Raw genomic sequence first — 25704 nt, forward strand, 5'->3', positions numbered from 1 at the left:
GTCAAATGGTAGTTCCATTCCAAGTTTTCTGAGGAATCTCCACACTGCTTTCCATAATGGTTGCACCAATTTGCAACCCCACCCACAATGTATGAGTGTACCTTTTTCCCCACATCCTCTCCAACATTTATTGTTGTTTGTATTCTTGATAATTGCCATTCTGACAGGAGTGAGATGAAGTCTTAGAATAGTTTTGATTTAGATGTTGAATAGTTCTCCATTTATTTGTTGATCAATTGTATATCTTCTGTCAAGTGTGTCTGCTCAGTTCCTTAGCCCATTTATTGATTGGGTTATTGGGTTTTTGGTGTTGTTTTTTGAGTTCTTTATATATCCTGGAGATTAGTGCTCTATCTGATGTGCATGTAGTAAAGATTTTCTCCCATTATGTAGTCTCTCTCTTCACATTATTGTTTCCTTTGCTAACAAAAGAGGTGAAAGATCTGTACAAAGATAACTACAGAACACTAAAGAAAGAAATCAAAGAAGACCTTAGAACATGTAAAGATCTCCCATAGATAAGCAGAATTAATATTGTCAAACTGGTCATATTACCAAGACTCTTATGCAGATTTAATGTGATTCCTATTAAAATCCCAATGACATTCTTCATAGAACTAGAAAAAGCAATCATTAAATTCATTTGGAAAAATAAGAGACCTAGAATAACCAAAGTGATACTTAGCAAGAACAGTGAAGTAGGAGCCATCACAATACGAGACCTTAAACTATACTACAGAACTATAGTAACAAATGGTATTGGCACCAAAACAGACATGTAGATCAATGGTACAGAATAGAAGACACAGAGACAAACCCATATAAATACAGTTATCTCACACTAGACAAAGGTGTCATAAATACACATTAGAGAAAAATTGCCTCTTCAACAAATGGTGCTGGGAAAACTGGAAATCCATATGCAGCAAAATGAAATTAAACCCCTATCTCTCACCCTGCACAAAACTCAACTCAAAGTGAATCAACTCAAAGTGGTCTAGGAATTAGACCAGAGACCCTGCACCTAATAGAAGAAAAAGCAGACCCAAATCTTCATCATGTCAGTTTAGGACCTGACTTTCTTAACAAGACTCCTAAAGCACAAGAAATAAAATTAAGAACCTATGTAGGTATACTTTTGTACACTATTTTTTCAATTGATCTCCATATCTCCGTTGGTGCCAATACCACGTCATTTTGATTACAAAACCTTTGTCAAAAGTCTTGCCATCAAGTAGAGTTTACCCCAATGTTGGTCTTCTTTATCAAAGTTGTTCTCGTAACCTAAAGTGTTTGGAATTCCATGTACATTTTATGATTAAATTCTCAATTTCTATACTGCTTTTTAAAAATTTTTATTGAAATAGAATTGAACCTATAGGTCAATTTGTCAAGAATAACATCTTAATAATATTGAGAATTTCATATCTCCATTATTTAGGTCTTTAATTTCAGCAATACCTTCAATGTTCAGTTTTTAGGTATTATATTTGTCAATATGCCTTATGTATTTCATACATTTGATGACATTGTAAATTATATTTATGCTTCATAAGTGAAATTTTTGACTGTTGATATATATAAATATTGATATTTATGTATTAAGTTTTTTATCCTCTATACTTGCTGTACTGATGAGTTTTAGCAATTTTTTTAAGGAATAATCCTATTTTGTAGGAATAACAGATTATTCTATCATGTGCAATAAATTTCAATTCTCTTCATGTATATGTGTATATATTTACACACACATACACACACACACATGCACACACATATACACTTCTTACTCTTTTCTTCTAGTGCTAGCCAAAAAAAAAAAAGTATAATGTTGAATAGAAGGGGCAAGAGTGGACATCCTTGTCTTGTTCCTATCTTAGTCTGTCATGCTTAAGTATGATGATACCTGTAGAGGCTTTTTCATTTTTTAATTAGTGCCCTATAGTTATACATAATACTGGAGTTCATTTTGACATAATTATATAATATGGAATATAATTTGTTCTACTTCAGTCCCCAGTATTTTCTCTTTCCCTCCCCTAATCCTTCCCCCACCGGGGAGACCCAGACCATAGACACCTGGGAGACCCGGCCTGGAGACCCAGGCCCAACACTTTCATTTACTCTGCTGATCTTCCTTCTGTTTATTTATAGTTTTTTAAATTAGTGCTTAATAAATATACATAAAGGTGAAATTCACCACGGTACATTCACATTTATACATAGGACAGCTTGGTCAACCTCATTCCACCACTCCTTTCCCTTCCCTGTCCTCTTCCTCCCCCTTAATCCCTCTCCTCTACTCTACTGATCTCTCTTCTATTTTCGTGGGATTCTCCCTGCCCCTTTATTTTCCTTGTATTGGTCTAACTTCTACTTATGAGAGAAGACATTCAACCCTTGACTTTCTGGCTTATTTTATTTAGCATTATGTTCTCTGGTTCCCTTCATCTACCAGTAAATGCCATAATTTCATTGTTCTTTATAGCTGACTAAACATCCATTGTGTATAGATACCACATTTTCTTTATCAATTAATTTGCCAATGGGCATCTGGACTAGTTGCATAACCTGGCTATTATGAATTGTGCTGCAATCAAAGGGCCTGTACCATTATAGTATGCTGATTTCAGATCTTCTGGATATATGCTGAGGAGTGGAAAAAGATGGGTCATATGGTGGTTCCATTTCTAGTTTTTAGGGGAATCTCCACACTGCTTTCCAGAATGGTTGTATTAATTTGCAGATCCACTAACAGTATATGATTGTAGCTTTTCCCCCCACATCCTCAGCAGCATTCATATTCTTGATAATTGCTGTTGTGCCTGGAGTAAGATCAAGTCTCAATGTAGTTTTGATTTGCATTTCTCTGATTGCTAGAGATGTTGAATATTTTTTCATATATTTATTGACCATTTGCATTTCTTCTTCTGAGCAGTGTCTGCTTAGTTTTCGCCCACCTATTAATTGGTTTATTTGTTTTTCTGGTGTTAAGTTTTTGAGTTCTTCATATATTCTGCATATTAATTCCCTGTCAGAGGAGCAAGTGGCAAAAATCTCCCATTCTGTAGGCTCTCTCTTCATTCTCTTAATCATTTCATTTTTTGTGAAGAAGCTTTTTAAATTGGTGCCATCACACTTAATGATTCTTGGTTTTCTTTCTTGAGCTTTAGGAGTCTTAAGGAAGTCAGTTTCTGAGCCAACATGTTGGAGTGTTGAGCCTACATATTCTTCTGGAAGTTGCAGTTTCTAGTCTAATTCCTAGGTCTTTAATCCACTTTGAGTTAGGTTGTTTGCAGGGTAAGAAATAGAGATCTTGTTTCACTCTTCTACATACAGATATGTAGTTTTCCTAACATCATTTGTTAAAAAGGCTATCTTTTCTCTGACATATGTTTTTGGCACATTTGTCAAGTATCAGATGACTGTACCCATGTGGGTTTGACTCTGTCTTTTATTCTGTTTCATTGGTCTTTATGTCTGTTTTGGCCAATACCATGCTGCTTCTGTTACTACAGCTCTGTACCAGAATTTGAGGTTCAGTATCGTTAGGCCTCCAACATTGCTCTTCTTGCTCGCTTCGGCTATTCTGGGCCTCTTATTCTTCCAAATAGGTTTCAGAACTGTTTTTCCTAGTTCTGTGAAGAATGTCATTGATATTTTGATGAGGATTGCATTGAATCTGTACACTTTTGGTAGTATGACAATTTTGACAATATTAATTCTGCCCACACAAGAACATTGGGAGTCTTTCTATTTTCTAAGGTCTTCTTCAATTTCTTTTGTCATTGTTCTGTAGTTTTCATTGTAGAGGTCTTTCATCACCTTATTGGTTAGATTTATTCCCAAGGGTATTTTTTAGGTTATTGTGAGTGGGATAGTTTTCCTGATTTCTTTTTCAGCAGATTCATTATTGGAGTATAGGAAAGTGATTGATTTTTTTAAAAATATTTTTAGTTATAGATGAATACCATATCTTTATTTTGTCTTTATGTGGTGCTGAGAATCGAACCCAGGGCCTCACACATGCTAGGCAATCACTCTACCACTGAACCACAATCCCAGCCCCACAGTGATTGATTTTATGTTTGTTGATCTTATATCCTGATACTTTGCTGAATTTGTTTATCAGCTCTAGAAGTATTCTGGTAGAGTTTTGTGGGTCTTCTAAATACAGGATCATGTCATCAGCAATTTTTAATGGCCTCACTGATCATTGACATATAAATTGTGTATTTTAAGGCATAAAACTTGATTTGATATACATTGAAAAATATCACCATCTACTTATCTATCACCTCTATAGTACACATGTGTATTAATATTTAAGATGTAGCAAATTTCAAGTATATAATACATAACAGTTTTTTGACTATTTTTACCATGTTTCCATGCTATCTCCAGAGTTTATTCATCTTGTATAACAGAAATATTGTACCATTTGTCCAATTTTACCCTCATTGTCTCTTTCCCTCGTCCCTGGCAATAACCATCCAATTCTCTGCTTCTTTGAGTTTGAGTATTTCAGATTCCACGTGTAAGTGAAATCAAGTAGTATTTCAATTTCTGGGTCTCCAGTTCCATTTATACTGTCAAAAATAGCAGGATATTGTTTGTTCTTTTTAGTTATACATGATAGCAGAATGCATTTGGACTCATTGTACACAAATGGAGTAAAACTTTTCATTTCTCTGCTTGTACACAATGTAGAGTCACACCATTTGTGTAATCATAGATGTACATAGGGTAATGATGTCTGTATCATTCCAGTATCTTTCCTACCGCTGCCCACTTCCCTCCGTTCATTTCCCTCTACACAATCCAAAGTTCCTCCATTCTTCCCCTCCCCCTCCCCCTTCCCCTCTCACGTATCTGCATCCACTTATCAGAGAAAACATTTGGCTTTTGGTTTTTTGGGATTGGCTTATTTCACTTAGCATGATATTCTCCAACTCCATCCATTTACCTGGAAATGCCATAATTTTATTCTTCTTTATGACTGAGTATTATTCCATTGAGTATATATACCACAGTTTCTTTATCCATTCATCTGCTGAAGGGCACCTATGTTGGTTCCATACTTTAGCTATTGTGAATTGAGCTGCTATAAACATTGATATGGCTGTGTCACTGTAGTAAGCTGATTTCTAAGTATAGGATATTTTTTAATTATTAAAGGCTGAATACTATTCAGTTGTTTATTAGTTCTAACAGTTTTTTGAAGATTCGTTGGGTTTTTTTATGGATGATATAATGTTATTGGCAAACAAACAATTTTAATTCTTCCCTTCAAATATGGATTTCCTTTATTTCTTTTTCTTGCTTAATTTCTCTTGTTTGAGAGCTTTAAGTACAATGTTCAATAGCAGTACTTATAATAGTTATCTTGCCTTTTTCTGGCTTTTCGAGAAAAAGCTTTCAGTTTTCCCCCATGATTATGGTGTTATCTGTGAACTCTTCATGTGGCCTTCATTATGTTAAAGTCAGTACCCATGGCTGTGGAGAACAGGGATTATAGTATGCACCTGTGACTGTGGGTACTGGTAGTAGGGACTGGGGTTGTCTGCATGCATGCACACAACTGCAAAGTCAGCTGTGGGCATGCAAGTTGGAGAGAGCCAGCACAAGCAGTCTGGGGTACCCATGGTGACTCTAGCATTGGAGGCTCTATTGAGGGACAAGAAAGACAATGGCTCATGCTTCTGGGATCCAGGATCACAAACACTACAGGTTTCTCAGTGGTAAAAGCTTGCAGGGGATCTAAGGCAGCTGTGATGGCTTCTGCAGATCTCAGCAGCAAAGGCCACTGGAATCCTCTGAATAGCAGGCCACTGAGAACCACTTCCCTTTCCATGGCTAATACTGATGGTCCCCACCCCTTCTTCTTTGTTCCCAGTTACCTCTAGACATCTGTTATGCCAGTCTCCCCAACAGTCTGAGTGGGATAAAACTGAATCAGCTCTTCTGAGCAATGTTTCAAATTCCTGAGAATTTTCATTCATTTACTGGACTCTCCTTTTCCCACAAAAGATGAACTTGCAGGGGCTTGGCAGAGTGCTTACCTAGCACATGTGAGGCACTGGGTTCAAACCTCAGCACCATATAAAAATAAATAAATAAAATAAAGATAATGTGTCCATCTACAACTAAAAAACTTTAAAAAGATGAACTTGTGGGCTAAGGAGATCGGTGTAATGAGCTATATCAGTCTGGAGGATGGGATGATACAAGCAAAATTGAACTGCCCCCTATCCTTTTTGTGTGGTTATTCTTAAGGTTTTATCGTCGTCGTTGTTGTCGTTGTTACTGTTGTTGTTCCACTGTGTTGCTGCAGCTTCTTTAGGACTCCTGAGATGACCCAGTGCTATTTTAGCTCAAGACAGCTATCTAAATGTTGTACTTTGTGGAAGGACAAAGGCTGGGATCTGTTATACCACCATTTTGCTGATGTCAGTACTAGCTGTGGTTTTTTATATAGATGATCTTTATTAGAATGATGAAGTTTCCTTCTATTCCTAATTCTTTGAGTGTTTTTAATCATGAATTAATTTTGAATTTGTCAAATGTTTTTCTTAAATCTAGTAAGATTATTGAAGGTTTTCCAATTTTCACTTACTAATGTAGTGAATTATATTCTTTGTTTATCAAAAGTTAAGCCAATCTATTATTATTGTAATACACTGAATTTGGTCATGATATATTTTCCTTTTTTACATTTTTTATTCAATTTCATGAAATTTTATTTAAAGTTGTTGGATCTCTATAAAAATGGATACTGGTTTGTGGTCTTTTCTTCTTTTAGTGTTGTGGCAGGACTTGGTGTCAAGATAATCCCAAAGTCATAGAAATGAGAAGTATCCTCTACAATTTTCTTGAAGATATTGTTTAGAATTGTTATTATTTCTTATCTAAATATTCAGTAGAATTTATAGAAGCCTGAAAACCATCAAAACCTGGAAAGTTTTTTCTTTTCTTTTTTTAGAGGAAGTTTTTTAACTAAAATATGAATTCCTTTCATTTAATAAATATTGTGGTTATATTTTTCCATAGATTAACTTTAGTAGCACATGTCTTCAAGGAATTCATTCATTTCATATCATTTTCAAATTTTTTGGCATCAAGTTGTTCTTAATTTTCCTTTCTCAGTCTTTTAATATGTGTAGATTCTGCAGTGATTCCTATTATTGGTAATTTATGTCTTCATTCTTTTTTTGTCCTGATCAGTCTAGCCAGATGTTAATTCATATCATTATCTTCTCAAAGAACACACTTTTGTTCACATTGATTGTCTTTTCAGTTTTCTACTTCATTGATTTCTGTCTTGTTCCTTAGTATTTCATTTCTTCTGCTTCCTTTGGTTTTAATGCTCTTTATTCTCTGGTATCTTATAGTGGAAATTTTGAGAACTCTCTTTTTGTCCAGTTTAATTGTTTATTGCTATGAATTTCCCCTAATACTGTTTTAGTAGCAGTGCACAAATTTGGATATGTCGTTTTTATCTTTGTTCAACTCAAAATCATTCTTAATTTCCCTCTTTATTTCTTCTTTGACACATGGGTTTTTAAGAAGGGTGTTAATTTCCAAATATTAGGGGTTTTCTCAAACATCTTTCTAATTTAATTTCATTTTGGTAAGAGAACATAATTTACTTAATCTGAATCCTTTAAAAGGTATTGAGAAATTTTTATGAACAAGAATACAGATTATTGTGTTAATGTTCTCTGTGAATTTGCAAAGAATGTGTATTCTCCTATAGTTGAGTGGCATATTCTATAAATGTCAGTTAGGTGAAGTTGACTGTTAAGATTGTTATGGCCTTTGGATTAATTAAATCCTCTCTCATTATGAAATAGCTTTCTTTATCCCTGGTTATGTTCTATGCTCTAAAATCTACTTTGTATTTTAATAAACCCATTTCCCCTTTCTTTTGATTAATAATGTAGTGTGGTAGACCTTTACCATCCTCTTATTTTTAGCCAATTTTATCTTTATATTGTACGTAACTTCAATGTTTGTAAGCATCATATACTTGGGTCTTCCTTTTACACAAATCTGACAGGGTCTACCAAGGAAATTTAGAGTAGATACTTTTAATGTGATTATTAATATGCTGATATTTAAATCTATCCTCTTAATACTTATTCTTTTTTATAATGTTTTATTTGTTCTTTTTAATTATGTGACAGCAGAATAGATTTTGACATATCATACATACATGGAGGATAACTTCCCATTTTTGTGGTTGTACGCAATGTGGAATTATGCTTCTCATATATTCATGCATGAACATAGGAAAGTAATGCCCAATTCATTCTACTGCCTTTCTTATTCCCTTCCCTCCTCTCTTCCCTTCATCCCCCCATCCAATCTGGCGAACCTCCACTCCTCCCTCCCCACCACCTGTTGTGAATCAGCATCCACATATCATAGAGAACATGGACCTTTGGTTTTTAAGGACTGCCTTATTTCGCTTAACATAATAGTCTCCAGTTCCATTCATTTACCAGCAAATGCCATTCTTCTTTATGACTGAGTAATATGTGTGTGTGTGTGTGCGTGTGTACCACATTTTCTTTTTTTTTAAATTTTATTTATTTATTTATTTTTATTCGATACTACTTTATTGTTTTGGGTTTTTTTTGGAGATTTATTTTTTTTATTGTAAACAAATGGGATACATGTTGTTTGTCTGTTTGTACTTGGGTTAAATGCATACCATTTGTATAATCATAAATTTACATATGCTAATGTTGTTTGATTCATTCTATTATTTTTTCCCTTCCCCCCTCCCCTCCCCCCTTCTTTTCCCTCTAAACAGTCATTTCTTCCTCCATCCTTGCCCCCCTCCCTAACCCTAACCCTAACCCTAACACTAACTCCTCCCACCCTCCCCCTTATGTGTCATCATCCACTTATCAGCGAGATCATTCGTCCTTTAGTTTTTTGAGATTGGCTTATCTCACTTAGCATGATATTCTCCAATTTCATCCATTTGCCTGCAAATGCCATAATTTTATCATTCATTATGGCAGAGTAATATTCCATTGTATATATATACCACAGTTTCTTTATCCACTCATCAATTGAAGGACATGTAGGTTGGTTCCACAATCTGGCTATGGTGAATTGAGCAGCTATGAACATTGATGTGGCTGTATCTCTGTAGTATGCTGATTTTAATTCCTTTGGGTATAGACTAAGGAGTGGGATAACTGGGTCAAATGGTGGTTCCATTCCAAGTTTTCTAAGGAATCTCCACACTGCATTCCAGAGTGGCTGCACTAATTTGCAGCCCCACCAGCAATGTATGAGTGTACCTTTCTCCCCACATCCTCGCCAACACCTGTTGCTTGTATTTTTGATAATCGCCATTCTAATTGGGGTGAGATGGAATCTTAGGGTGGTTTTGATTTGCATTTCTCTTATTACTAGAGATGTTGAACATTTTTCCATATGTTTGTTGATTACTTGTAGATCTTCTTCTGTGAAGTGTCTATTCATTTCCTTAGCCCATTTGTCGATTGGATTATTTGTATTCTTGGTGTAGAGTTTTTTGAGTTCTTTATAGATTCTGGAGATCAGTGCTCTATCTGAAGTATGAGTGGCAAAGATATTCTCCCACTCTGTAGGCTCTTTCTTCACATTACTGATAGTTTCCTTTACTGAGACAAAGCTTTTTAGTTTGAATCTATCCCAGTTATTGATTCTTGCTTTTATTTCTTGTGCTATGGGAGTCCTGTTGAGGAAGTCTGGTCCTAGGCCGACATGTTGAAGAACTGGACCTACTTTTTCTTCTACAATCTGCAGAGTCTCTGGTCTGATTCCACGGTCCTTAATCCATTTTGAGTTTAGTTTCATGCTTGGTGAGAGATATGGGTTTAGTTTCATTCTGTTGCATATGGATTTCCAATTCTCCCAGCACCATTTGTTGAAGAGGCTATCTTTTCTCCATTGCATATTTTTGGCACCTTTGTCTAGTATTAGAAAGTTGTATTTATTTGAGTTTGTGTCCGTGTCCTCTATTCTGTACCATTGATCTACCTGTCTATTTTGGTACCAATACCATGCTGTCTTTGTTACTATTGCTTTGTAATAAAGTTGAAGTTCGGGTATTGCGATACCCCCTGCTTCATTTTTCCTGCGAAGGATTGCTTTAGCTATTCTGGGTTTCTTATTCTTCCAGATGAATTTCATGATTGCTTGCTCTATTTCTGTAAGGTACATCATTGGGATTTTAATTGGAATTGCATTGAATCTGTATAGCACTTTTGGTAGTATGGACATTTTGACAATATTAATTCTGCCTATCCAGGAACATGGGAGATCTTTCCATCTTCTAAGGTTTTCTTTAATTTCTTTGTTTAGTGTTCTGTAGTTCTCATTGTAGAGGTCTTTCACCTCTTTTGTGAGATTGATTCCCAAGTATTTTTTTTTTTCGATGCTATCGTGAATGGGGTAGTTTTCATAATTTCTCTTTCTGAGGATTCATCACTTATGTATAAAAATGCATTGGATTTATGAGCATTGATCATCTTGTAACCTGCTACTTTACTGAATTCACTTATGAGTTCTAAAAGTTTTCTGGTGGAATTTCCTGATTCCTCTAAGTATATAATCATATCATTAGCAAATAGGGCTAGTTTGAGTTCTTCTTTTCCTATTCGTATTCCTTTAATTTCTTTGGTCTGTCTAATTGCTCTGGCTAGCATTTCAAGTACGATGTTGAATAGAAGTGGTGAAAGAGGGCATCCCTGCCTTGTTCCAGTTTTTAGGGGGAATGCTTTCAGTTTTTCACCATTTAGAATGATATTAGCCATGGGCATAGCATAGATGGCCTTTACAATGTTAAGGAATGATCCCACTATCCCTATTTTTTCTAGTGTGTTGAGCATGAAGGGATGCTGTATTTTATTAAATGCTTTTTCTGCATCTATCAAAATAATCATGTGATTCTTGACGTTAAGCCTATTGATATGGTAAATTACATTTATTGGTTTCTGGATGTTGAACCAACCTTGCATCCCTGGGATAAAACTCACTTGATCATGGTGCACTATCTTTTTAATATGTTTTTGTATGCGATTTGCTAAAATTTTGTGGAGAATTTTTGCGTCAAAGTTCATTAATGATATGGTCTGAAATTTTCTTTCCTCGATGTGTCTCTGTCTGGTTTGGGTATCAGGGTAATATTGACCTCATAGAATGAGTTTGGGAGGGTTCCCTCCTCTTCTATTTCATGGAATACATTGAGAAGTATTGGAATGAGCTCTTCTTTAAAGGTTTTGTAGAACTCGGCTGAGAACCCATCTGGTCCTGGACTTTTCTTTGTTGGTAGGCTTTTGATGACCTCTTCTACTTCATTACTTGAAATTGGTCTATTTAAATTGTGTATGTCCTCCTCATTCAATTTAGGCAATTCATATGTCTGTAGAAACCTGTTGATGTCTTCAAAATTTTCTATTTTGTTGGACTATAGATTTTCAAAATAGCTTCTAATTATGTTTTGTATTTCAGTCGTGTCTGTTGTGATATTTCCTTGTTCATTCCGAATTTTAGTGATTTGGGTTTTCTCTCATCTTCTCTTTGTTAGAGTGGCTAAGGGTTTATCAATTTTGTTTATTTTTTCAAAGAACCAACTATTTATTTTGTCAATTTTTTGTATTGTTTCTTTTGTTTCAATTTCGTTGATTTCACCTCTGAGTTTAAGTATTTCCTGTCTTCTACTACTTTTTGTGTTGGTCTGTTCTTCTTTTTCTAGGGCTTTGAGCTGTAGTGTTAGGTCGTTTATTTGTTGATTTTTACTTCTTTTATTGAATGTGCTCCATGAAATAAATTTTCCTCTAAGTACTGCTTTCATAGTGTCCCAAAGATTTTGATATGATGTTTCTTTGTTCTCATTTACCTCTAAAAAATTTTTAATTTCCTTCCTAATATCTTCTGTTATCCATTCATCATGTAATAGCATATTATTTAATCTCCAGGTGTTGGAGTAGCTTCTGTTTTTTACTCTTTCATTTATTTCTAATTTCAATCCATTATGATCTGATAGAATACAAGGTAGTGTCTCTATCTTCTTGTATTTGCTTACATTACCTTTGTGGCATAATATATGGTCTATTTTTGAGAAGGATCCATGTGCTGCTGAGAAGAAAGCGTATTCGCTCTTGGTTGGATGGTATATTCTATAAATGTCCATTACGTCCAAATTATTGATTGTGTTATTGAGGTCTATGGTTTCTTTGTTCAATTTTTGTTTGGAAGATCTGTCCAGTGGTGAGAGAGGTGTGTTAAAATCACCTAGTATTATTGTGTTATGGTCTACTTGGTTTCTGAAATTGAGAAGGATTTGTTTGACATACATGGATGAGCCACTGTTTGGGGCATAGATGTTTATGATTGTTATGTCTTGCTGATTTATGGTTCCCTTAAGCAATATGTAATGTCCTTCTTTGTCCCTTCTGACTAACTTTGGCTTGAAGTCCACATTATATGAAATGAGGATGGATACCCCACTTTTTTGCTGAGTCCGTGTGCATGGTATGTTTTTCCCCATCCTTTCACCTTTAGTCTATGGGTATCTCTATGAGGTGAGTCTCTTGCAGGCAACATATTGTTGGATCTTTCTTTTTGATCCAATCTGCCAGTCTATGTCTTTTGATTGATGAGTTCAGGCCATTAATATTCAGGGTTATTATTGAGATATGATTTGTATTCCCGGTCATTTGGCTCATTTTATTTATTTATATATTTATTTTGACACGACTTGGTTCTTCCTTTATTTGACAATTCCTTTAGGATAGTTCCTCCCTTCGCTGATTTGCTTCTTTGTTTTTCATCTCTTCCTCATGGAATATTTTGCTGAGAATGTTCTGTAATGCTGGCTTTCTTTTTGTAAATTCTTTTAGCTTTTGTTTATCATCGAAGGATTTTATTTCATCGTCAAATTTGAAGGTAAGTTTTGCTGGGTATAAGATTCTTGGTTGGCATCCATTTTCTTTCAGGGCTTGAAAAATGTTGTTCCAGGCCCTTCTAGCTTTTAGGGTCTGGATTGAAAAATCTGCTGATATCCGTATTGGCTTCCCCCTGAATGTAATTTGATTCCTCTCTCTTGCAGCCTTTAAAATTCTGTCTTTATTTTGTATGTTAGGTATTTTCATTATAATGTGCCTTGGTGTGGGTCTGTTGTAATTTTGTATATTTGGAGTCCTATAAACCTCTTGAACTTGATCTTCCATTTCATTCTTCAGATTTGGGAAATTATCTGATAGTATTTCATTGAATAGATTGTTCATTCCTTTGGTCTGCTTCTCTAAGCCTTCCTCAATCCCAATAATTCTTAAATTTGTCCTTTTCATGATATCCCATAGTTCTTGGAGATTCTGTTCATGATTTCTTACCATCTTCTCTGTTTGGTCCACTTTGTTTTCAAGGTTAAATATTTTGTCTTCAATATCTGAGGTTCTGTCTTCCAGGTGTTCTATCCTATTGGTTATGCTTTCTATGGAGTTCTTAATTTGGTTTATTGTTTCCTTCATTTCAAGGATTTCTGTTTGTTTTTTTTTTCAATATCTCTAACTCTTTATTGAAATGATCTTTTGCTTCCTGTATTTGCTCTTTTAACTGTCGATTGGTGCAATCATTCAGTGCCTGCATTTGCTCTTGCATCTCGTCATTTGCTTCCCTGATCATTTTAATTATGTACATTCTGAACTCCCTTTCTGTCATTTCTTCTGCCATGCTGTCGTTGCGTTTCATTGATGTAACATCTAGATTTGTTTGCAGCATTTTCTTTCCTTGTTTTCTCATATTGTTCAGGTAGCAGTTGACCACTGTGATATTGCAGATTTCCTCTATTGACTTATAATGTCCCTGAAAATTTCTAGTATTTCCCCTCTTAGCCTTCAGTAGCCTGAAGTCTTGGAGGAAGTTGATAATGCGGTGCTCCACAAGGAAGCTGCCTCTCTAGGGGTGGTGGCCTTCCGGTGGGGTATATTCCCTGCTAGTGGGCAGAGGTACCTTCACTTGCTGACGAATGGTCATCCAAAGGGGAAGTAGGATGTGGGCTGATGCAAGGCCAGTTTGGGCCTGTGTCTCTGGTTTTACAGTCCTTGTGGCAGAACCTCACCCAGCAGGGAGGACTCACCCCGTGGGGAGGTCTCACTTGTCAGTTCACTCCTAGAGGTTCTGTTCAATTCACAACTACCGCGTGGGCTGGGCAGCCTTCTTCTGCAATGTTCCCAGGGACCCGGACCTACCTCCTGGTCCTGGAAGCCTCGCCCTTCGCTGACGAGTCTCCTTAGGCTGCCTCTCCTTAGAGAAGCTGCCTGCAGTCCTGTAGCCTTCGCTCCGCCCCTCAGTTTGTGTGTGCGGCTCTTCCACCAAGAAGCCGCCTATGTCCTGGGACCCTGCTCTGCTCCTAATCGCCTGGCTATGCAGCCCCTCCTCTGAGCAGCCACCTGGAGCCCCTTACATTCGCTCAGAGTCCCAGTGACCCGCCACACGCCTCTTCCTCCGGCAGCCGCCTGGTGTTCCGTGCAGTCGCTCTAAGTCCAAGTGACCCACCACGCACCTCCTTCTCCACCAGGCAGTCACCCAGAGATCTGGTGCATTCGTCACGAGTCCCAGGAGCTCACTGTGCACCTCCTCGTCCCGACTGCCACCCATAGCCCTGGTGCAGTCACTCTGAGCCCAAGCACCCACCGTGCTCCTCCTCCTCCTCCAGACAACCCCCCTGTGTTTAGGAGCGGTTGCTCTGAGTCCAAACCACTCACCACGCTGCTCCTCTGGATAGCCGCCCGGAGCCCTGGTGCAGCTGCTCCAAGTCCAAGCGACGTGCTGAGCCCGTGCTTCTCCTTCTCCTCTGGGCAGCCCCCGTGTTCAGGAGTGGTCGCTTACAGTCCAAACAGCTCACCGCGCACTCCCTCCTTTGGGCAGCCTCCCAAAGCCCCAGTGGGTTGCTCCAAGTCCCAGCGCTGTGCTGAGCGGCCTCCTCTCCGATGGTCCCAGTTGTCCGCATTCACTGCTCCAGCGGGGGGAGGGATGTCTCGCCGGGCAGCTCTACTTCACAAAGATCCCTGCATTCGGGACTACCGCCCCGTCCAGGACGCCTCCCCAATGGGAGAGACTCACCCGGCTGCTTTGCGTTGGTCCCAAGTCTCTGTATATCTCCTCTTCTTGAGTCCTGAGTCCTGGAGCAACATGAAACACAGCCACCCTCTAGTCCGCCATCTTGAATCCCCCACACACATTTTCTTTATCCCTTTATCTGTTGAAGGGCACCTAAGCTGGTTCCATAGCTTAGCTATTGTGAATTGAACTACTATAAACATTGACATGGCGACATCACCATAGTATTCTAATTTTAAGTCCTTTGAGTATAAACCAAGGAGTGGGATAGCTGGGTCAAATGGTGGTTCCATTCCAGGTTTTCTGAGGAATCTCCATACTGCTTTCCAGAGTGGCTGCACCAATTTTCAGTCCCACCAGCAGTGTATGAGTGAAATTTTTCCCCACATTCTCACCAACATTTATTGTTTCTTGTATTCATGATAATTGCCATTCTGTTGTGAGATGGAATCTCAGTGTCAATCCAGAAAATTCTTAATTTCATCTGCATTTTTGGAAGATTGTTTTCTGCGTACAGGATTACAGGTCAACTTCTTTTTTCTTTCAGTATTTAAAGATGTTGCCTCACTTCCTTATTGTTGCATTACTTCATTTTTTTTTGCATAGTTTTATTTTTTTATTTTTTTTATTGTAAACAAATGGGATACATGTTGTTTCTCTGTTTGTACATGGCGTAAAGGCATACCATTTGTGTAATCATAAATTTACATAGAGTAATGTTGTTTGATTCATTCTGTTATTTTTTCCCTTCCCCCCACCCCTCCCACCCCTCTTTACCCTCTATACAGTACTTCCTTCCTCCATACTTGCCCCCCTCCCTAACCCTAACTCTAACCCTAACACTAACCCTTCCTTCCCCCCCATTATGTGTCATTCTCCACTTATTAGCGATATCATTCGTCCTTTGGCTTTTTGAGATTGGCTTATCTCACTTAGCATGATATTCTCCAATTTCATCCATTTGCCTGCAAATGTTCATAGCTGCATTACTTCTGAAGAGAAATCTGCTATCAATTTACTCCTGTTCCTTTGAATTTAACACATTTCTTTCCTCTGACTGCTTTTAAAATTTTTTCGTTAACAATAATTTTGAGCAACTTGATACATGTGTCTTGAAATATTTCCCTTCAGGTTTATTATACTTAAGTTTCCTGAATCTGTAGGTATATATTTTTCATCAACTTTGAAAAGTATTTCAGTCTTTATTTTTCAAACACTTTGTCACCTTCTCTTTTTTTCTGCTATAGGGAATTATACACATGATGTCTCCCATGAAGTTGTGCCTTAGCTTACTGATATATTTTTTTCTTTTATTTCTCTATGATTCATTTTGTTTTCATTGTCTAATTGCCAATTTTCTCCCATGGTATATTACTCACTTCAGAGATTGTACTTTTCATCTCCAAAAGTTCAATTTGAACCTTTTTTATATCTTCAATGTCTCTACATAACTTATATCTTGAGGTATGAATGAAGTCCAATTCACATACAGCATGCATACAAACTGCCCACTGAAAGTGTGTAACTCATTGTCCTTTATTATATTTGCAGATATGTGCAATGATAAGTACAACAAATTTTAGAACAATCTTCCAACTCAGAAACCACCCATATAACATTGAGTTATTGCCAACACCCCCCTCTCCCTCACCATTAAGCAAAAATGACCTGCATTCTGTCTCTATAGTTTTGCCAAATCTGAACATTTCAAAACATGAAATCACATATTGTATGGTCTTCTGTGACTAGATTCTTTTACTTAGAATAATGTTTTCAAGATTCATCCATGTTGGTGCATATATCTATGCATAATTATTTTTATGGCCAGTTGATATTTCAGAGTACTGATATACCAACATTTTCTTGAGTCATTTCTAGCTTTTAGGTATGATGAATAATGCTATGGACATTGTAATTTTTTACATAGACACATATTTTCATTTCTTTTGGATATATACCTAGGCATGAGATTGCTGAATCATATAGTAGATGTAGATACGTGTGTGTGTGTGTGTGTGTGTGTTGGCTTTTGGTTTTTGGCTTTTGGGTTGCTTTGTTTTGTTTTGTTTTGTTTTGTTACCGGGAATTGAACCCAGGGGATCCATATTCCCAGGCTTTTTAATATTTTATTTAGAGACCAGGTCTTGTCACTGAGTTGCTTAGGGTCTCGCTAAGTTGCTAAGGCTGGCTTTGAACTTGAGATCCTCCTGCTCAGTCTCCAGAGCTGCTGGGATTACAGGCATACTCTACCACACCCAGCTAGTAATTCTGTTTTTAATGCCTTGAGGAACTGTTAGACTGTTTCCAAAGTGGATGCTCCATTTTACATTGCCAACAGCAGTGTATGAGGGTTCAGATTTCTCCACATCCTCATCAACACTTGCTATTTTCTAACTTTTTAATTTCAGTCATTCTAGTGGGTACAAAGTGGCTTCTCTTTGTTTTGATTTGCATTTATGTGAAGACTAATGATGCTAAACATCTTTTCATGCGTTTGTTGGCCATTTGTATATCTTCTTTGGAGAAATATATATTCAAATCCTTTGCCCATTTTTAATTGAATTATTCGTCTTTTTATTATTGAATTGTAACAGTTCTATATCTTCTAAATACAAGTTCTTTATCTACTTTATGATTTGAAAATGTTTTCTCCCATTCTGTAGGTTATCTTTTCACTTTCTTGGAAGTTATCATTTGAAGCACAAAAGCTTTTTATTTTTATAAAATCCAGTTTAATCTGTTTTTACTTCTGATACTTGTACAACAATCTTTTGATAAATTCAAAGCCACATAGATTTACCCCCATGTATTATCCCAAGAATTTCATGGTTTTAGTTCTTACATTTAGGTCTTTGATTAATTTTGAGTTAACTTTTGTAATTTTGCATGTAGCTATCCAGTTATCCCCACACCATTTATTGAAAATACCACTTTATCCCAACTGAAAGGTCTCAGCACTCTTGTAAAAAATGCTAGTTGATGACGGGCACATGGGCTTATCCTCATTTTGAAATCAGGTTTTTTTCTTATTGAGTCTTTTATTTTGTTTTCTTATTGAGTTTTAAGAGTTATTTGTATATTTTGGATAATAGCCCTTTATATGTTGTGTATTTTGCAAGTATTTTCTCCTAGTGTGTAAATGGTCTTATTGATTTCTTGATGTTGTCTTTCGCAGAGCAGATTTTAATTTTAATGAAATCAGCTTATGTATTATTTCTTTTATAAATCACTGGTATTGTATTGTAAAGTCATCAGTATACCCATGAAATCTTTCAGATTTTGTAGTCCAAAATTTCTTTATTTCTTCTTCATGAGCAAAAAGATCAAAACAATTGACCTTAAATTTCCTTATTGCTTTTTGTTGTTTGTTGTTGTTGTTGTTGTTGTTGATGTTATTGTGTTGCTGCTATTTATTTATTTGGTGAATTTTCAGACTATTTGTAAAATCCGCCCTTTTTTGTCATGTGTAGCCACCGAAGTCTCTGATCTGTTAGACTCATGGTCAATGATTAGACAGAAATTTCATTAAATGCCTTGAACTAATAATTTTTGTACCTTTTACTGAGGAGCTCTAAGTGTGCATTGGGGCAATCCACAGAGCCTTGGAAGTTAACAATTCTGTTCCAATCTTCATGTCCTGCTTAGACAGAGCTTCAAGGTCACTCTTAACATGAGCAATTAAGGCCTTTACAGATCTTTTCTGAGCAAACATGCTATACATGTATGCAACATCTTCTAGAGTCCCAAGAAAGTTTCAGAGCTCTTCATTCATTTCATTCCCATATTTTCCTTTTTTAAGCTTGTCATCCTGTTTGCCCCAACTAGCATTATTGCCTCAGAAAACTATAGTGTTAGACCCTTGACATTTTTCAATAGACACTTCTTAAAATAAACAGCTTTGCCTCACTGGCAAAGCTCTGGAGTTAGGTGAAAATGGAGCTTTCCCAGAGATTTTCCAGAAAGGTCAGTGACAACAGTCAAGGATAGGTCTTTGGGTAGGTTAAAGCTCATTCTGTCCTCTCCAGTGACTACAAGGATGTTGAACATTTCAGTTACTGTATTTCTAAGGTTACAGTTTTTCAAGGCTACCATAAATCTGGAGAGTGCATTATGGGACTAGAGCAAGTAAAAAGGTCACAATGCTTCCTTTCTTTATCAAGATTTAGCTGTTTTTTTTTTAATAAATGCTTCTTAGATTGTTGCAACCCTTCAGTTAATTTTCAAAATTCTAGAAAAGTCACTTTTGAAAATTTTTGCCAGAATTTTCATTGCCTTTATGAAGGATCAGACTGTGGGAGGTCCTTATACCTTTATACCAGAAGTGATCCCCCCATGCTGGGTATTTTCACCATCCTATAAATATTCTTCATATTTTGGGGGGTGACTACAGATAAGATACTTGGAAACAAAATTGTCCTTTCCAAGTTTGTGGTTAAGATTTGTTAAATGAAACCAGATACTTTTTGATTCTGATGCTGATTTTTCCCACTACCAAGACAAGACCCATCTTCAATGCCCTGTAATTTATGAAAGTTTCCTATGCATCCACTGAAAAAAAGGATTTGCTCCCTTTTCTGTGTGAGCACCAAATAAGGTTTCATCTAGTTTTTAGGTTGTCCCCTCACATAAGTGCACTGTTCAGTGTTCTTCTTTTTTTTAAATATATTTTTTAGTTGTAGGTGGACACAATACCTTTATTTTATTTATTTATTTTTATGTGGTTCTGAGGATCAAACCCAGTGCCTCACACATGCTGAGCATGCACTCTACCACTGAGCTACAACCCCAGCACTCAGTGTTCTTCTTAATACCTATAGGGGACCCTATGCAGATATTTTGGGTTCTCTCTCTGTGCAACTTTCTTTCCATTAATATGTCCTGTGATCTCTAGTTGCCTTGGTTTCTTTCTTAGCTCTATCTGTTCATGGCAGAGAGTATACAAAGCTCTGCATCAGTTTCTCTCCCTCACATGACCTGGAAACTCTCTCAAGGTAGCAAGCTTGGACAATCAGAGTATTCTCCTCACTGGTTTTTTTCTTATTTCTCGAAGACCACTGTCCTTCATTGGTTGATGTCCAGTGTCCTGAAAAATCATTGTATTCTATGTTTTGTCACTTTTTTTATTGTTTCAAGTACAAAGTTAAAATAGTTCTTATCAGTCCATTTTGGCCAGAGGCATAAGTACCCCCCATGATACATGTTTTAAATTTAATCTGCATTGTTAACATTTTCTCCATTACTTCTTTAAGGCTAGACCATCAACAAAACAATAAATCTAACCCAGATTTGGAGCATTTGCCAGTTTGCGTGGTATAAGTACTCCCACCATGGCCAGTTTTAAGCTACCAAAATATGCAACATTTCTACTACAGAGAATAGAATAGATAAAATAACTTCAGAAGTGCAGATTACAGTAAAATAACTATGAAGGGATGTTTTAGATGCTAGTTTGTTTTTAACATGATTTATTTAATTCCAAGTAATGTAATTTTTAATAGTAGCTATATTGAAAGCTCAGCTTTGAAAACTTAACAGTCAGATTCTTAACCATCCATATCATATCACTGCCTCTATGCCTATCAATTAGAATTACTGTGCAAATATCACTATAAACAGTATGCAAGGGCCAGAATTCATCTACCTAGAGAAATTCATGCACACTCCCTACTCACCAAGGGCATTGACAAAAAAAGGGCAGGGGGCACTGACAAAAACACAAAGCAAGCATTTGGTCACCATTTTCTCTACAGGAAAAAAAACTGCTAAAAAATTTGACATTAACATTCATTACTATAGATTTTGAAGTCTTTTTTGGATTTCTAGGACTCACCTTTTAAAATGGCAAGATACTTCCTGTGAGCAGTAATATTTTAAGTCTTTTACTTACCATTATAGATATTAAACAGACAAGTGAGAAGAAGGCTCTGTGTCATTGGCCCACAGGCTCTGTACTTGGCAAAGGCAGCAGTGGTAGATGTAGGGGTAAAATTTTAAAAGGAAAAACAGAAAATACTCAAATTAAAAAGAGCTTTTCATTGTGTTTCAGAAAGTCAGCTAAAGCATATTTACATATAGGATTGAGTTTTTAAATACTATGAAAATAACTGGTGCCTTCTATTGTGGCCTGATTAGCCACTAGCAGGGAAGGTCATGTGAACTACTAGCCATTCTGTCTTACCCATCTCCTTGAGAACATTCTAAAGCTAGCAAAAGAAATTTCAAAGAAAATGATAGCAAGTCCATCCATAAACTGCATAATTCAAAATACCTTTACAACAGTAACCATGCCAAAACATAAAAAGCTAGGAATATTCAGTAGTTTATGTAAAAAAGGAAGACTATAATGAGAAACCAAAGAGAAATGAGGAAGAAGAATTTGCTAAAGAAAACTAGATTTGTGATGAAATTGACATTTTTTACTTGAATTCAAAATAATATTTTACTTAGAATTTTAAAATGAAATTATAAATAGGTGATGAATCATAGCCCATTAATGAATATGTAGAACACATACAACCTTTCAAATACCTTTGAGGAAGGAGAGTGCTAAGAGCCAAACAAAGCCCCTGTAATCTTGATTACCAATTTCTGTTAGAAGCTGTTAGCCCCATCTGCCAAGCAGGCAATACCAATTCCCAGTCACCTACACTGGTTTTTAGGACAGAACACTGTTCCCCCCCCCCCCCCGTTATATCCATACATAAAACACCCCAATTCACCTAATAAGGTCTCCTCATTTCCTCCTCACCCTAAAGTGGGTAACTTCTCACTGGGTGAAGGCTAGTAATTTAGATTGTATCACTCTACAAAGGAACAGGTGAAACTGACTCGTCCCCATCGGCACAGCTTTTGGAATATAAACAATAGCTTCTTCAGATTGCTGGATTTTTCCAAGATGTGGAAAAACCCAAAGTGGAGAAGGTCTCTGTCACTAAAAAAGTTGTAAGCATGGTCTAACCTGGGAAAAAGACCTGAAAGGCAGAACCCTCTCTGGAACTCAAATGGAGCATGGTGGCTCTGTCTTCAAATACAACATAAAGTAGAGCCATAGGTAGGCAGGAGGTATATTTCATAGAATATTCCCTCATGTCTCCATTTTATACCTGTGAAAAAAGGCCTTGAATGCACAATCAGAAAACTTTGGTTATAATCCTGATTCTGCCACTTACTAGTATTTAAGTCTTGAAGTAAATCATTAGTTTCTGTGATGCTAAAATAGTCACCTATTTTTAAAAGGTAAACAATCATTCTGGGAGATAGGCAAGGATAAGAGAATGAGACACATTGAATAAGACAATATATGTTAAAGACATTTATAACCATAAAACTCTAAATAAGTATCAGGAACCACTAAACTGAGAAGAGAACTTAAAAGCCTCCCAATTGCACAGACACATTTTATCTGGGAGAAACAATGGCCAAGAGGAACGTTTCTAATGATAGGCGCAAAATCCCAAGATACTAGTATTAAAGAAAATCTGAAGATAACTAAATGTTCCACATTACACAGTCTATTACATAACTTACTTATAAAACTTAAACAACTTACAGAACTGCTTAATATAAGAAGTAGCACAAGATGACTAACTATATAAATAAATAACACTTTTAAAAGGACCAGGTCAAATTATGGCTCCACAAATCACTGGAGCTGTTCAGGTTGTACCAAGGTGCTCTGCCAGAAAAACTGATGTGCACAAGACTTTTTTTATTTATACAGACAATTTTAGTTCATGGGAGGAATTATATCTATTTCAGTTTCCTTAGTCACAAGTTCCTTTTAATCCTTTAGTGGCTGCTAGCAGACATCTTTGCTGTCATCATGGCTTGCTTTTTGTTCACGGTCACATATTTGTACTTACACTTCAAACTACTGGTACAAAGTTCCTGTAGACATTCCATGGTATAAAACATACTATCCCAATCTCACCTAGAAGGGCCACTTTTCCCAGAAGGGAATGTGGTGGCACTGGGGGTGTAGGACAGGAGATGCATGACAGGAGAATTATAACCTGAGGTAGGGTGGGAGGCAAAAAACTCTAAAAAGAAGCCAAAGTTTGCAGCCAAGAGGAACACAGTTTACATCACTATTTAATCCAGAGAAAAAGGTGTGGATGAGATAGATAGTTGTGATAAAAAAATCAAAGGAGGAAGAGGAGGAGCCAGGAGGTTAAAGTCCTGTTGGCCAGGCTGTTGTATGTGTTCATATGCCCCTTCATTTATTTGGGATTCAGTGCATATTGAGGAACTAATGCTTAAAAGTAGGATTAAGCCTGCAGGAATAGTTCATGGAAGCCACAAGAACATCCTGACCTTCAGGTGATCTTCCATTCAGATTTGAGAAATACTGAAAGTTAAGTTATGGATGACAGAGCCACAGGGGATCATTATAGGCAACAGATACACTCTGGGTATAATCTTAATTCTTGAAAGTGATGCAGTGGAGGAAAATTGTCTCTTTGAACAATGTATTCATCAGAATCTCTATTAGAAGAAAGATCTTGGGCTGGTTTACCTTCTGATGGAAATCACAAAGATCACATTCATTCATTCAGATGACTCTGAGCAGAAGGACTGCTATTTCTGGAAATTAGCACTCAAGAGGCTACAATCACAGAACCAGAAAGTCAGAGCAACCCCATCTTTGGGTCTTATTCTGTTCTACCTTTGGAGTACAGAGTTAGAATGTCAGACTGACCTCAGAGTGAAAGAAAATGGAGATTCTATCTGGATTATCATCTACAAAAACTCATAACTGAGTCTCAAACTTCATGTCTTTTAGCCTGATTCACCCTGTTTGTCTGTCTCCTTGGACTAAACAAATGGCTGATAAAAGTGCCCCTCATTTGGTGCTGTACCTAACTCAGTGGTCTTTAAGTACTATATGTTGCTAATACTTTGCAAACATAATAATAGTTGATTTGGGAGCTGGAATTGATTTTAGAAATCACCTTGCTTATCTCCTCAATTTACAGAAAAGGAAATGAAGACATAAAGAAGAGATAATGTGTCTTGCCTGATTTCATGCTTCCAGTTAGTGGTAGAGTTGAGACTAGAATCCAGACTGCTAATTCCCAGGACGCGATTCTTTAAATTGAACCATTTTATACATAGAGGTATGTACCATTATTTCCATGTTAAGTCCCCTGATGAATTTTTCTGTTGTTTTTTTAAGCTGTGAAACAGTAACCTGTAGAGTGCAAATGTTCTATGTTGGGGCAGGCAACGAGGTAGAGAATTAACCAGCTTTGAAATGTGACCTTGTACAAAAAGTACAATTCTCTGGGTAATAACAAGGGTGACCTGGTTTTAGAGAACCCAGTATGCAAAATGAGAAAGTTACAAAACAATCACATTGAAGGTGATTGCATTATAAGGGAATACTCAGCAGAACTTCTTGAGTGCATTTAAGCATTTAAGATCATTACTTGGCAGAACTCTCTGGGACAAAGAAACAAAGTTAAAACGTTAAGAACCACTGCCAAATGAAGACCAAAAAGGCAAAATAAGCATCTTTAAAGTAATAATGGAAATCACAAAGAAACAGAATCTCTTTGACAGAAACTCAGTTTACCCTGAGAATTTCAGGCTGGTTACCCTAGTAACCACCCTAACGAATGGCCTTTCTCAGTCACGCAGAAAACAGCACTATCACTTCTCCAGTCACTGAGACTTAAATGTGAATATCATGTTGAGGTTCTCCCTGTGTCTCATCCCCTATGGTCTACCCATTATCAAGTCCTGTTTTTTCTTCCCTTGAAATAACTCTTAAAATTTTCCTTTGCTACCTTCTATTAGCATTCTAGATGAGATTCCATTCACTTATGGTATAGAAAAAACATTATTTCCTACTCTAGTTCACAACCATAGGAGTCATTTTATAACACACAGCTTTCTTAATCTTGTCTTCTGTAAGAATCTAAAGAAAGTCCCCAGTGCCTTTAAGATCAAGTTCTAACTTCTCAACTAGATCCTCAACATTGCCAAGTGAGTGGATACTGTGTACCTATTCCTAAATTCTTCTATTTCCACATATTGCCTGTACCCAAGATGGTGCCAATTCTCACCCTTGACTCCCACACCCACCCCACATAAAAGAGAGGTATACTCCTGCAAAGTATTAGCAACATTTATAGTACTTAGAGACCACTGAGTTAGGTACAGCACCAAGAGAGATCTGCCTATCTAAATCCTACCCAGTCTTTAAGTTTCAGCTCAGGTACTATTTCTTCCAAATACTTTCCTAACCTCTCCTCTCAATAACTCTAGCTACTCCTGATCTTTACAATTTAATTTAGTGACTTGGTATAGTGGAATATGCCTGAACTTCAAGCTACATAGGAGACTGAGGCAGGAGAATGGCAAGTTCAAGGCCAGTCTCAGCAATTTAGCAAGAGCCTGTCTCAACATAAAAAAATAAAAATGGGCCATGGGATCGTAGCTCAGTGGTAAAGCACCCTGGGTTCAATCCCCATACTGCAAAAAAGAATAATAATTTAGTGTCAGCTACACTCAAGACATTGATCTTGTCCTTGCTTTATTTTTAGAAATTGAAGAAGTAAACAGGTAAAAATTGGA

General features: G+C 36.8%; 1 protein-coding gene across 1 annotated transcript in view; it reads left to right on the forward strand.

The window, feature by feature from the left end:
• TRPC5 (transient receptor potential cation channel subfamily C member 5) overlaps positions 1 to 25704 on the forward strand; it is a 273683-nt gene that overhangs the window by 92505 nt on the left and 155474 nt on the right. Inside the window, exon 2 of the mRNA XM_079124842.1 lies at positions 24102 to 24242. The gene's annotated coding sequence lies outside the window, so the exon portion shown is untranslated. The remainder of the gene's footprint in view (positions 1 to 24101; positions 24243 to 25704) is intronic.

This window comes from Sciurus vulgaris (genome assembly GCF_902686455.1).
Source record: "Sciurus vulgaris genome assembly, chromosome: X".
NCBI classification, from domain to species: Eukaryota; Metazoa; Chordata; class Mammalia; order Rodentia; family Sciuridae; genus Sciurus; species Sciurus vulgaris.